Source organism: Cyprinodon tularosa, unplaced genomic scaffold (assembly GCF_016077235.1).
Source record: "Cyprinodon tularosa strain WSP-4 unplaced genomic scaffold, ASM1607723v1 ctg79, whole genome shotgun sequence".
Lineage (NCBI taxonomy): Eukaryota > Metazoa > Chordata > Actinopteri > Cyprinodontiformes > Cyprinodontidae > Cyprinodon > Cyprinodon tularosa.
In genome coordinates this window covers 1,515,727-1,528,364 of record NW_024039551.1, presented here as the reverse complement: position 1 = coordinate 1,528,364, position 12,638 = coordinate 1,515,727, and positions in this window count along the sequence as shown.

Genomic DNA, 12,638 nt, shown 5'->3' with positions numbered 1-12,638 from the left:
TGCCTCGAAAACTCAGTTTTATTGGTTGTTTTACGAATAAAAATGTGTTCTTTTATAGTTTGAGGGAAATCAATAAATTTCATGCGTTACTTGGTTGGGGGATTTTTCAGACGATGCCTTGAAAGTATCCACAAAGTGTTGCAACAACTGTTTACCACAGGGCATTGTGTACATCTGGAAAGGGCTGAATGAAATTACCCTCCAAATAATACATCTTTATTTGACTTCACATTTCCCCAAATATGACCACCCAGAGATCACAGTCCATACCACCCACACAGTGTGGAGTGGATTTATCACTCAGCTGATGTCAGTGTGTTTGATGAATGAAAGCAGCTTATACTATTGGCATTGTTACCAGTTTTGATGGGGAAGTGAAACATCAGAAAGACCAATAGAAGTAGGAACTGGCCATGGAAAAAGATCAGAGACGGTGTTGTTGATGCCCGAAAACAAAAAGAGTAGCTGCCAAGACAAGTTAGGTATTGTACAAGGCAAAGAGCTGAAATCTTGGTGTGTGGTGAAAACGTCTTTAACAATATGCTTTTCCATTTTCAATGTCCAGGACATCAATTGATTACCTAGAAATTATATTATAAATTCAGCATTATCTAATTATCTTTGATCTGCACCATTGTCTTTCACTAAAACTGCACAATGCCTTTAGTGTCTTTCTCAACTCTGCCTGGTAAGTGCTGAGATTGTCAGTGGCTTATTACAGGCAGAAACATTTAACCTGGTTGGTCCAGGAACTGTACAGCTTGGCACACTAGGTCACAGTTCACTTCCAGTGTGATGATACCCAATCTTGATTGAACAAACATCAGTGGATGTGGCTTTGAGGACTTCAACATGCTTAGGTAGTCCAAAGAGAAACATGTAGGGTCTAAATGGACATTGTCCTGCTGCATGACAAAGCAATGACACTACCTCAGATTGGAAAGTATGAATAAAGAATGTTTTTCTTGGCACAAACAGAGGTGGACAAAAATCTATCTACATATTTTGGCCCACTTAGCTAAGGTTTGCTGTTTAATGAGGATAGCTTTTCATAGGGAATAGGCGGTCAAGGATTGGTATAGCGAAATTGGCCCCTAGTGAGATCAAAGTTGGAAGGTGGGTGGAGTTAAACGTGTTGGCTGGGCGTAAAACTGCTTCCGTCCTGCTAAATCCCTTGAACTTAAACCGGTTCTGTGGCAATAAAACTTGCCTTTATGCTCCTTCATTCTGTCTGAGTTGTTAGTGCACATTGTGGTCTACATGTTTTCTCTTTCCTTACTAGACATTCTGTTTGGGAGGTCCGGGTTTGTAATTCTGACTTTTTGTAGTCTCTATTACATCATTGTATGAGCTCAGAACATTTGTAGAATAGTTTGATATTTGGTTGTGAATACAATTTTTACAATAACCAAAAAATTCTATTCTATTAGTTGTTTGCCAATTGCATGTTGGCAACCCCATATAACAGTTTGCCGGCTGAGCATTACCCGTGTCCTCTTCACTGTAAGACAGGTTGTCCTTTATCAGGTATTGTTTCACAGTCTAAAACATACAGCTTAAATTAAAACATCAAAGGGTTAGTCAGTTCCAAAACGAATTAGAGGAGGAGTGATGGATTTGGGACTGAGGCTGATCGTTCTGTCTGTGCAGGATGCATGCTGACCTTCATCTTTGTCCGCACAAACGTTTGACAGGCCGCAAACACTGCCTTTCTATTGTGTGATTAAAAAAAGAAGACAAGAAGTAGGTGAGGCCTGACTCAAAAAAGATTTAGGCTCTAACTTGCTGTGGAGAACTTCCAAAGGTTTAATGTGCAATGATAAAGCTTTATTCAACTATGTGTTTGGTCAGGTGGTGTCTGCACACACACGTCCATGTCTATGCACACTTTTTACTCAAACACAGACTGACTTGATGATAAGGACCCTGTGGTTCTCTTCAGGTCCAATCAATGGAAGCTGTGGGCCTGGAAGAAGTCGCCCTGGATTTCCTTCTGTCTCCACACTTCACCGTCGTCTGTTCCAGTAACTTCTGAGCAAATACAGAATCGGTGTGTGTGCATTACCTCATTGAATTTAAAATCTTCCTTTTCACAAATAAAGCCTTAACTCTGCCATTTAAGGGATTGCTTCTGGCTTAATGAGTCGATGCAATCAGCTGGTTTTCCTTAGATAGACAACTTTGAACCAGTCTGACTATATGATCTGGTTGAATCGTCTCTATAAAGTGCCTTGAGATGCTATGTGTTGTGAATTGGCACTATAGGCCCTAGACATTACTTTTGGCTCTTAGACAGAACTGATGCAAATCCTCTGTTTGAATATTGGGTACAGAATGAGTGTAAAATGGGGCCAAAATCTGGGAAGACAATCTGGGTAGATTTTCTCTTTTAAGCATTGACAGTGATGTTTCTATTGCCTGGACAGCCCACCTGTGACTGTCGCTCAGCATGTTTGTGTGCAGCGTTTTTGTCTGGTTCACATCCACAGAGACAAGCTCAAATAAAGCATCCTGACCACCACAGACGGTTCACAGATGTGCTCAGTCATAGCAGACATAAGTCTAACAATCAGATGTGGTTGTTCTCATATGCTATGTGGCAGTAGCAGAAAATCTTGAATGATGCTTGAATATATGATCTGATGTTTATGGGAAACACAGAGAGGACTGCTTTGTCAGAAAGAAAAACTCTTTTTCCATGTCTTGAAGAAATGTGACCCTATAACGTGGATAATTGGGTAGTGCCAATTCAGCTGTGTTGTTTGTTACAGCAGGTGATTGATATTTGTTTGTGTTAATGTTTTTGTAAAAACATCTGTTTAGTCTGAATACACTACCCACAGTATGGAGACCACCACATCCTTCAATGAAATGCCACCTCCTTTTTATCCTTACGCACACGTTACGACAAGGGTGGGTAACCTCAGTCCTTGTGTGCCACTGTCCTGCAGCTTTCACATGCATACCTGCTCCATTGCTCCTGAGAAAAATTAATGGGTAATGCTAAACTTGCTAACATGCAAAGGAGGTATAGCCTTTGGATTCAGGTCTGTTGTGAATAAAGATGAACGCAAAAGCTGCAGGATGGTAGTACCTAAGGAATCAACATTGCCTACTATTGCAATGCACCGTGTTTCATACTAACATTGAACACAGAAGGAACACCAAACTTTTCTAGACAAAACATTAAAATCTTATCATAAGAAACAAAGATATAAGATATAATCTAATGTTTAACCAGTTACATCTGTCCAAATGCATCTGATTTACCGATTTTAAATTTGTACAAGTTCTGGAAACTTTGTGCCTTTTCAATATAAAAAAAAAAAAAAAAAAAAAAAAAAAAAAAAAAAATCAAGAAACAGAATTATTACAACCGAAGTACAAAGAAAAATCAGAAAAAATTCAATCCATTAACTTTGGCCTTTACTGTCTTTCCTTGTGTCACTTTGACAAACACCTCTGTTAATTTAATCCACATTTTCTTACACCTCATAAATGTAGAGAATAAATGAAGAGACTAGTCAAAATGTTTCTTTTTTTTCCACAAATGTGACTCATTAGAGCGGAGCCGTAGCAAACTGGCCATGGTCAGATTCCTTCATATTAAATTTGAGCCCAAAGGATCGATCATGAGGAGGAAATCTGGCTCTACATCAACTGAGATCACAAAACCTGCTCTGATACTAAACTTCATATTCCAATTTAGCTCAATGAACAGGAGTTTTTTTCATAGTTTTTCCCCACAGAACTGCTTTTTGATCTTGTTCCAAGAAAAGTGCCACACTGAGGTCAGCGGGGGGTTTTACTGTTAATCAGGCACAGTCTCACTTTGTATCACAATGCTGTGCAGAAGCAGTAATGACCATCAGAAAGGCCATGCTGGAAATGGGGGGTGAAGGGAGTTGGGGTGTCTAGCAATGCATTACCGATCTCCCGAGCGCTTTCATCTTCCCTGATAAGTGCCATACCTAATCAGGTTAAAGGAGCACATGCCACGGAAGGGAAGGAAATTCCGGCCAAAACGGTAACGTATCTGTTCCGCTCTCATGCATCGCATTCCTTCAGCTAATTAAGAGTAAATATCTGACCCTGGAGAGAAACCGTCCACATTAGTCCAACCAGTCAGCCAGTGTGGTCCATCTGCACTCTCTCTTTCACTTACCTCTCTCCCCTCCTCACCCTAATGTTGAGCACTGATGAGATAAAAGAAAAAAAAACTCTGCAGGTTTTCTGTTTTTTCTGTAGTTCCCTTGATTTTGTTTCTCCCAAACTTGCTGTAGGCCCCATCATAACTAGCTGGCTCCAAGTTGGTCTCATGGCTGACCATTGAGCATGAGGGCATGGAGCCATGCTCTCTGCCTGCTTTCATCTTTGCTTCACCTTTGCCCAGCCACAAGCACACTTCATGTGCTGGTCCTAAAACAATGAGGCTGCTGATTGGTTTATTTCCGGATTTTGTCAGGGAGAGTGAGGCCTTCAAAGGACTCAGGAAACTATAGTTTGGATAAAATTATGACAGGTATTCAACTGTTGTCTCACCATAACATCAAAGTTTACATTCCGCATCTTTAAACTTGTCCTTTTCTGATTCTGGATGAATAAGGGAATTAAATAAATAATCATCTCTTTTTCCATTTAAGTCTCTAATGTCTCTGCCTGTGAGGTGATATATCTTTGCTTGAATACCCAGGAAGTAGGAATGTGGCAATGGTGGTGACAGTGGTTGCGCTGCAACAATTTAGTAGAAAAGATGCTGCCAAACACATTTTTTGTTTTAGTTCTTTATATGACAGAAAAATATCTTCTTGTTTCAGCCTTGAAAGAGCTGAACTAAGGAGTTTCACCAAAACCAGCAGAACCTTGGCTGGTTTTGTTCAAGGCTACACACCGGCGACTGACGAAGAACTGATGGCATAGAAGGACAAAAAACAGTCCAAGATTTTGCTTAAAGCTCAAATAGAAAGGAGTGCTTCAATAGCAGTTTTATCGTGTGTGATGGTAGATGATCCTTTCTTTTCTACACGTGGCTGGTCTAAATCACGCTAAAAATGCTCCAAGTATTTACAGTATGCTGGACACCTCTAGCAATCCCCAGCTGTGACATCAGTGTAGTCAAACCTTCTCGTACACCGTCAGTTGGATTCAATATACCAAAGTTGCAACAGCTTGTTTTCCTGGTTGTATAGCTTTGATAAAGTGCCTGATGGCAATAAAGCTGATTTAAAGCATTGTTTATTTTTTATGAAATACTTTATAAAAAAAAAAAACAAACCCTAGCTAGTTGCACAGTTTAGTATAGCCGCAGCTCCAGATGGATTTCCATATCATTAAAGTCAGGGCTCTAGAACAACAAGAACCCTGATGGATAAGAGTGGAGACCAACAGCTCAAACTCATTCGGCCTGGAGCCATGAGCCGAACCGGGTAAAAAACCACATCCGAAGGACAATGTTTCCCACCCGGCCGGCAGAAAGGAACCGGTGCTTGGACTGCTCGCTGTGCTCGGATTACCAAGGGACCGCCTTTCCTGTCCAGGGACAGCAGCCAACCGAACCCAGCTATCACAGAACAAATCCAAATGCTGCGATCCCCTCTTCAAACAAAAGGTTAGACTCTGGTTTAAACTAATTGAAACACAGACCCATCTGGAAAATCTTCTGAAAGATAATGAATTTGCACCGGCTTTGCATAGGATCAAAGAACATTTAGCAGAGGTGATTAAACCAGCAAGCATTAATAAAACCACTAAGACTCTGACTGCTTCTCATTCATCCTCGTTAAAGGATAAAAACTTCATCACAAAGGTAAAAAAAAAAAAAAAAAAAAAGAATAAATATTGACTCTATGTAAAATGACTACTTCCTGACTAAAGTGACTTCACGGCATCCTTCAGTGGGTCAAGTGACTGAATGAGGAATTTTGTCTGGTATCTTAGTGAATTATGTTATGCTATAAACAACAAAATCCTGGACTTTGACATCCCTACATCCCTGTCAGGGCCGTAATGTCCTGTGATTAAAACCTGCTGATTGTCCCCTGTGCAAAAGCATAAACTAAAGGAGACAGAACCTTTCCTTCAAGACTTTGGAACCAGCTTCCTCCTACTCTCACATCAGCAGAGTCAGTGGCTGCCTCAAAAATACAACTAAAAACTCATCTTTTTAAATCTGTTTTTTTTGCTTAAATATCATTTTTGTTGTATTTATTTTACTTGTTGAAGCCCTCTGGGATTTTTATATTGAAAGGTGTTCTAAGTATAAATAAAATTTGAGTTTAATCACTCACTTACATACAGTAAAACATTTTATCCTGCCTTGTACCCAACATTTTGCTTGCACTTTAGATTAAAATTAGGTTCATTTATCAGGTCTTTCACACAAACCAGGAGTTTGACTTTGGCTCTATTTTTTTTCTCAATAAAGACAATGGGCCTCATGCAACAACATTTCAGTATTCTTGTCATAAATCGCCTTACTTCTTCTCCTACCATGGGCTCCACATCAGGTTTAACAATGTTCTTAACTTGAGTAAATGATCGCAAATAATCCTCCTAAACCTAATGCTTGTAAGTGAGCGAGAGTAGAAATGTAAATCTGCATAATCACTCCCCAGATAATTCCTTCCATCCATCCATTGGGGTAACGAGGGGTGCTGGTGCCTATCTCCAGCAGTCAATGGGCAAGAGGCGGGGTCTACCCTGGACAGGTCGCCAGTCCATCACAGGGCAACACAGAGACAAACAACCACTCATGCACACACTCACACCTAAGGACAATTTAGAGAAGCCAATTAACCTAGCAGTCAGGTTTTTGGACTGTGGGAAGCCGGAAGTACCCGGAGAGAACCCACACATGCTCAGGGAGAACATGCAAACTCCATGCAGAAAGACCCTGGGCTGGAAATCGAACCCAGAACCTTCTTGCTGCAAGGCAGCAGTGCTACCTACTGCGCCAGCCCAGATATGATATTATGACTACAACTTACCCCGACACTGTAAATGAACATGCAGGTGTTGACAACCTAAGGAAGGAAACTTTTTCTATGGCCACTGGTCGCTGCAAATAGAGCTCTAGAACTCAAATGTAAAGGGAAAAATCAAAAACAGGAGATGAACTACATTTGTGTCTTTAGCAAGAGCAAAGCAGCAGGTTCAGTCCATATAGCATAATAGGCATGTTTTGCATATATTGCAGTACAAATGTGAACGCAACTTGACAGCCGTACTGCCTTTTATTAAATACAAAGCACAATGACTTCAGTTTATCATTTTTGAAAGTCAGGGGCAGATTTGCAGTCAGAAATGTTTGTGGTCATTAGTGGTGAGAAAGAGGTGCGACGGCAGAAGGGAGAAAGAATATTTTATGCACATCATCATATTTGGGCGGTGAGAAATTATAAAACATGGAACAATGATTAACCTGGAATGCTATTTTATGGAAAATAAAACAATTTTGTTTTCTCTGTATGTTGCTATCCTATGGCCGCTGTTCACACTGCTGTGGTGCTGAAATGCACAATTTTCAGCAGCTTAATTCATATTTTTTTCACTTTTCTTTTGGTTTTCTTTGGTAAGTCAGAATAAAAGTTCAGGAATTTGTTTTGCAGTCTTAATAATCATTATTTGTCTTCATTTCACACAATTTTTCAAAATTTTCTCCACGTCTTTGCTGTTGACATAATGTGGGATTCAAATCGTTGCATTTGAATGCCTAGAATGAATCCACTCCGCTATCCCAAAGTCATGTGCAACTTTTATTCTTGATAACCCAATTTATACTAAGATCCCTAATTATTTTGGATCTTAATATATAAGGCGTTTTTTTCTGGGTACATACTGGGTACATACTGTCTACAGCTGCCTTAGCTGCTTTTTTTGAGACCCTAGACCTGTAAAAGCCCTGGATAGAAGGAAAGTCAGCCCAGTCGACCTCTTTGCAGAACAAATTGTTATTTGTAGTTAGGACATGTTCTGTTTAATGGATAAGCCAAACCACACATTGATGGTTGAACATAGGATAGAGGGAATGAAAACAGTGTAGAAGATGACCAGCTAGTGCTGCGGCAGGTTTTTGCCACAGGAGTCCAGTCTCTGCTGCAGCAACATCGCTGCTGTTGCAAAAGAGCAAGAATCTGATTGGTAGAGCGTATCCGACTGAGTAATGCATGACAGCACAGATGGGGGATCTGGAGTTAACAAGTCATCTCTATGTCATGCATTTGTTCTAACTAGCCACTTAACCAGGTGAGTCCAATCTGAACAGGTTGAACCAGACTTGACTCACCAACTTTACACGGCTTAGAGATGATCCCCCATCTCTGCTTGACAGGGAATCAAAGTTAAACTGTCCACATTATAGCATTTAAACTCCAAGAGAAACGTATATTTTATTTTTGCACTGATTATGTGTCACAATGGGCATTCAAAAAGCAAAAAGTATGAATAAACAGCTAAAATTTCATGTGTAACCTTAACCAACTAAGGTACTGTAAACAGTACTAATTAATAAAAGAAGTATTCATTGGCGTTGTACCACAGATTTGCCCCAGGACATCAGGTAAGGCAAGAGAATGGAGTCAGACATCCAAAGACTCTCGAGGCAGGGGAGCCCTGGGAGCAACACTGCAGGGAAAACCCCCAGAGAGGACCAGAGGAGAACCAGAGGGGCAACCCAATAGCAGCGTCCCTATCCAATATTCCAGAGTCCTGAGACCCAAGGGAACCAGCAGAAACCCAAAAAAGCCTGGGCGGCAAGGTCCCACCAATCAGCCAATGGGAGTTAGTCAGCTCACACCCAAGGAACCAGCACCTGGAAGTGAGAAGAACCAATGAAGTGGTGGGCAGAGGCACTGTTGGAAGGGAGTGTTAGGAGGGACCAGATACCCTCCACCTTACAAGGACGGCAGCCTGGTGCCAGGCTGGGGCACAAAGCTAAACTAAGATGCAACCAAGAATGGCTGCTGTAGTCAAAGACTACCACACCTACCCCATACCACAAATCCACAGGTCCCAAAATTACAGCACGGCACCAGTTGATCTGGTAGACCCAACAACCAAACCATCTAGTGCAGTGATTCTTAACCATAGGGCCGCGGCCCAAAGTTGGGCCGCCAGCGCCCCCTTGTGGGCCGCAAAAATCTTTCAGTTTTGCAAGGGCCGTGGGACTGCGTGCAGCTTTCGACCATGTGGTGGCGGTAATGCATCACTCGGTTGTTTAAAAAGCGCCAATACACAGAGAATTAGACTGTCTGCTTCGCAGCAAAAATCAATAGTATAGGGTAGGTCACGCGTGACGTCAGCGCTACATCTGGGCGATAGAGCGTACTTTTAGTTAGTGTATTTTTGGAATCTTAACAATGCCTACGACTTGTTGTGCTCCCGGTTGCACAGAGAGGCATTCCAAATTGTTGGATGTACGTTTCTGTCGTTTACCGAAGGAGGAAGGACGAGGAGAGAAATGGATATTTTTAATGAAAAGAGCGCAGGCAGACACTCCCAATGGACTGGGGGAGCCATCATACTACGACAGAATTTGCAGTCTACACTTCATCTCCGGTAAATACAACTTAATTCTGCTCTAGTCATTGTTCTACTTAAAAAAAAAAAAAAAAAAAAAAATATATATATATATATATATATATATATATATATATATATATATATATATATATATATATATATATATATATATATATATATAATTTATTTTATTAATTTAAAGTAAAAATCCTACTATTGGTCTTTTTTTATTATGATTAAAAAGCCTGAATTGATCCTTGAAATTTTTTCTTATCACAGCTTGATTTGGTCCATGAATTATCAGCCTGTTCGGTGTCTTGATGTATGTGTGCAGATTTATGTAAACGTTTAATAAAAGTTTTTGTGATGATCCCCTTTTATCATGTCATTTTATTAGACAATTTTTTTGCTTGTTAAGCAATAAGTGGATTTGGTTTATTATTGAATATAAATCAATCTGTACAGTGTTAATATATAATGGGCCCCGGGCCACTTTGTACTATAAAAATTGGGCCTCAAGGTCGAAAAGGTTAAGAACCCCTGATCTAGTGGACCCCCAACCAGCCGGCCCACTCCATCTCCAGCATTCCAACCCCTGAAGGCAAACAGGCAATGGGGAGCAGCCGGGTGGAAAGCATACCTCTGCATTTAATACAAAAAAATATATATTTAATCCATGTTAAAATACATGTAAATTTAATTATAACTACAGACAATTATCTCTTTTTATTAATTAAATAACATATAAAACATCTAGAGCTGAAGATATTTCCTGCAGTGTTTAGCATGATACATATGCATACATATATACATGTACATACCTATACATGATACTTAAAGAATTTAAGAAAATGTAAGCAAAATGATTTGACTTCATGTTAGGTGTAGAGAGGAAACAAATAAGTTAACAGGCCAGTGAAGCCTCATTTGTGGTGTCAAGAACACATCTGTTAAATGTCAGAATCTCTTTGGCTTCTTATAAAACCATCAATTTACATTGAAAACATATTACAACACATTCAGCCCTGGTACCCATGAAAAAACAACTTCTTCAAAAATGATTTTCATGTCATTGTCAGATTCATGTCATCATCAATTTAAGAAAGATCTTCCACCCCCAAACTCTGACAGTTAAACCAAAACAGTCCTTGGTAATTAGGCTGCTTCCATTCAACTCTGTGTATTTATAACAGCGCAAAACAGACTCGCTTTAAGTCTCATCAGCTGACGTACGCAGCCTGCCACACACATAGCAGCAGGAAGCAGCGCAGTGAAATACCCTTGAAGTTGTTTACGTTTTATTCCTTAAAGAGGAAGGTGCATGAGAGGCACATCGCGATCCTGACCCAGGATTCTGAACTTTGTTGAAGAGGACGGCGAGCCGCTATCCACGCCTTCCAAGCTGGACTGTGATCAAGTGCAACATCAACAAGTTGTTAAAAAAAATGTCCAGAGTGAGACTGTCTGCTGAGGAGCGCCGTCTGTGTTTAATGTCGAGTCTGCTGTCGGCGAAATGCTTGAAACTTCAAACCACACCTTAAGCAGAGAAAAAAGTTCTGAATACATTTAAAAACAAACATGATGTTCATCTCAGATAGCTTTTAAGCTGCATCGGGTCATTTTGTTACCCAGAGCGGCAGCATAATGGACAAGCAAATGATGTTGTTCAAAGGAGTAACATCCAACTAGAACCGTATAAATTACAGATGGACTGAGTCATCAGTTGGTGACCAGAAGGACCAGATTTTGTTTTCCAATGATCAACAAAACAAAAATCAAATCATTTGTGGCAGCAGTGGTTAGAGAGCAGAGCGTGAGGTCCTGGAGAGAAAACAAGAGGTTCTATTTAAACCTCAGCCTGTCACTCTGTAAGACCCTGAACCCAAAGTACCACCTGGTTGATAATCAGAGCAGCAGTAAACTGCTGCCTGAGGGGCGGGACAATAAAGGGATCAATCCTTTTCTTTCTTTGCTGTTCATTAAATGCAACAGCAACAGACTAGAGAAATCAAAATCATTTAGTACAAATTAGGTCAGAGGAAGCTTCTAGAAACTAATAATAATTGAATAATAATTGAACTTGATCTCACATTGAAGAAATTTCCCTCTGCATTTAACCCATCCCCTTGGGGAGTAGGGGGCTGCAAGTATGTGGAGCCCGGCGAGCAATCAGCGATTAAGGGTCTTGCTCAGAGTGGATACTGTGGGGATTGAACCGGCAACCTTTTCAGAGCACAAGTGCACTGCTCTAACAACTAGGCCAAGACTCCCCTATAAATTAAAATGTATTTTTTATCAAGGCATGCCTGCATCCTTACTGAAACAAGGAGGAAACAGCTGCAGTTACCTGAAAGGTTGATCCTCCTGCAGCTGACCAAGACTAGTCAGCAGATTGGGAGCAGTTGTGGACAGAAGAATCTATAAGGTAGTAAGGACGCTGAGACTGAGGGCAACAGAGGGTAAACAAGATATAAAAGATAAAAATAAAGCCTAAGAACACAAATACAACCAGAAAACAACACAAAATCAAAATAAAACCAATGGAAGTGTTGTGTATTAATCTGCACTAATCATAAGATAAAATAAAGTTAATGTTTTATAAGTTTAAAGTTGTTTTCCCAAATACTGTTATAAGAGCAATTCAAGGCCAAAAAGGAAAAGAAAAAAACAGAGCAATGAATGGAGCCATTCAAGGCCAGAGAGGAGAAAAGCAGAGCAGTGAGTATGTGTAACTATTGCACCTGGCCCCAATAGGAGTGAAGTCTGCAGGACAACGCAGGGTTGAGGCCCCTTAGTGATAAGAAAGCACACTCAATAAAAATGAAATATTTGACATCTCAAGGTTGCCCAGCTCAGCAAAATTTGGCCATACAAAAAGAGTTGTTATTTTCAAGGCACACGGAGCGGTAATGGTCCCAGAAAGGGTGATGCTTTGACTAAGATACGAGGGGGGAGCAGTAGGCCAGACTGACATGGCTTGAAGCAAGGGAAAGATGTGTTCTGACATGTTTGTGACTAAACCGTCATAAGTTTCTGATTTGAATGCACCAGATGTTTTCATGGCCTGAGAGATTGCTCTCACAAGAATGAGATGTGTCTATGAATGTCACCGTGTTTTG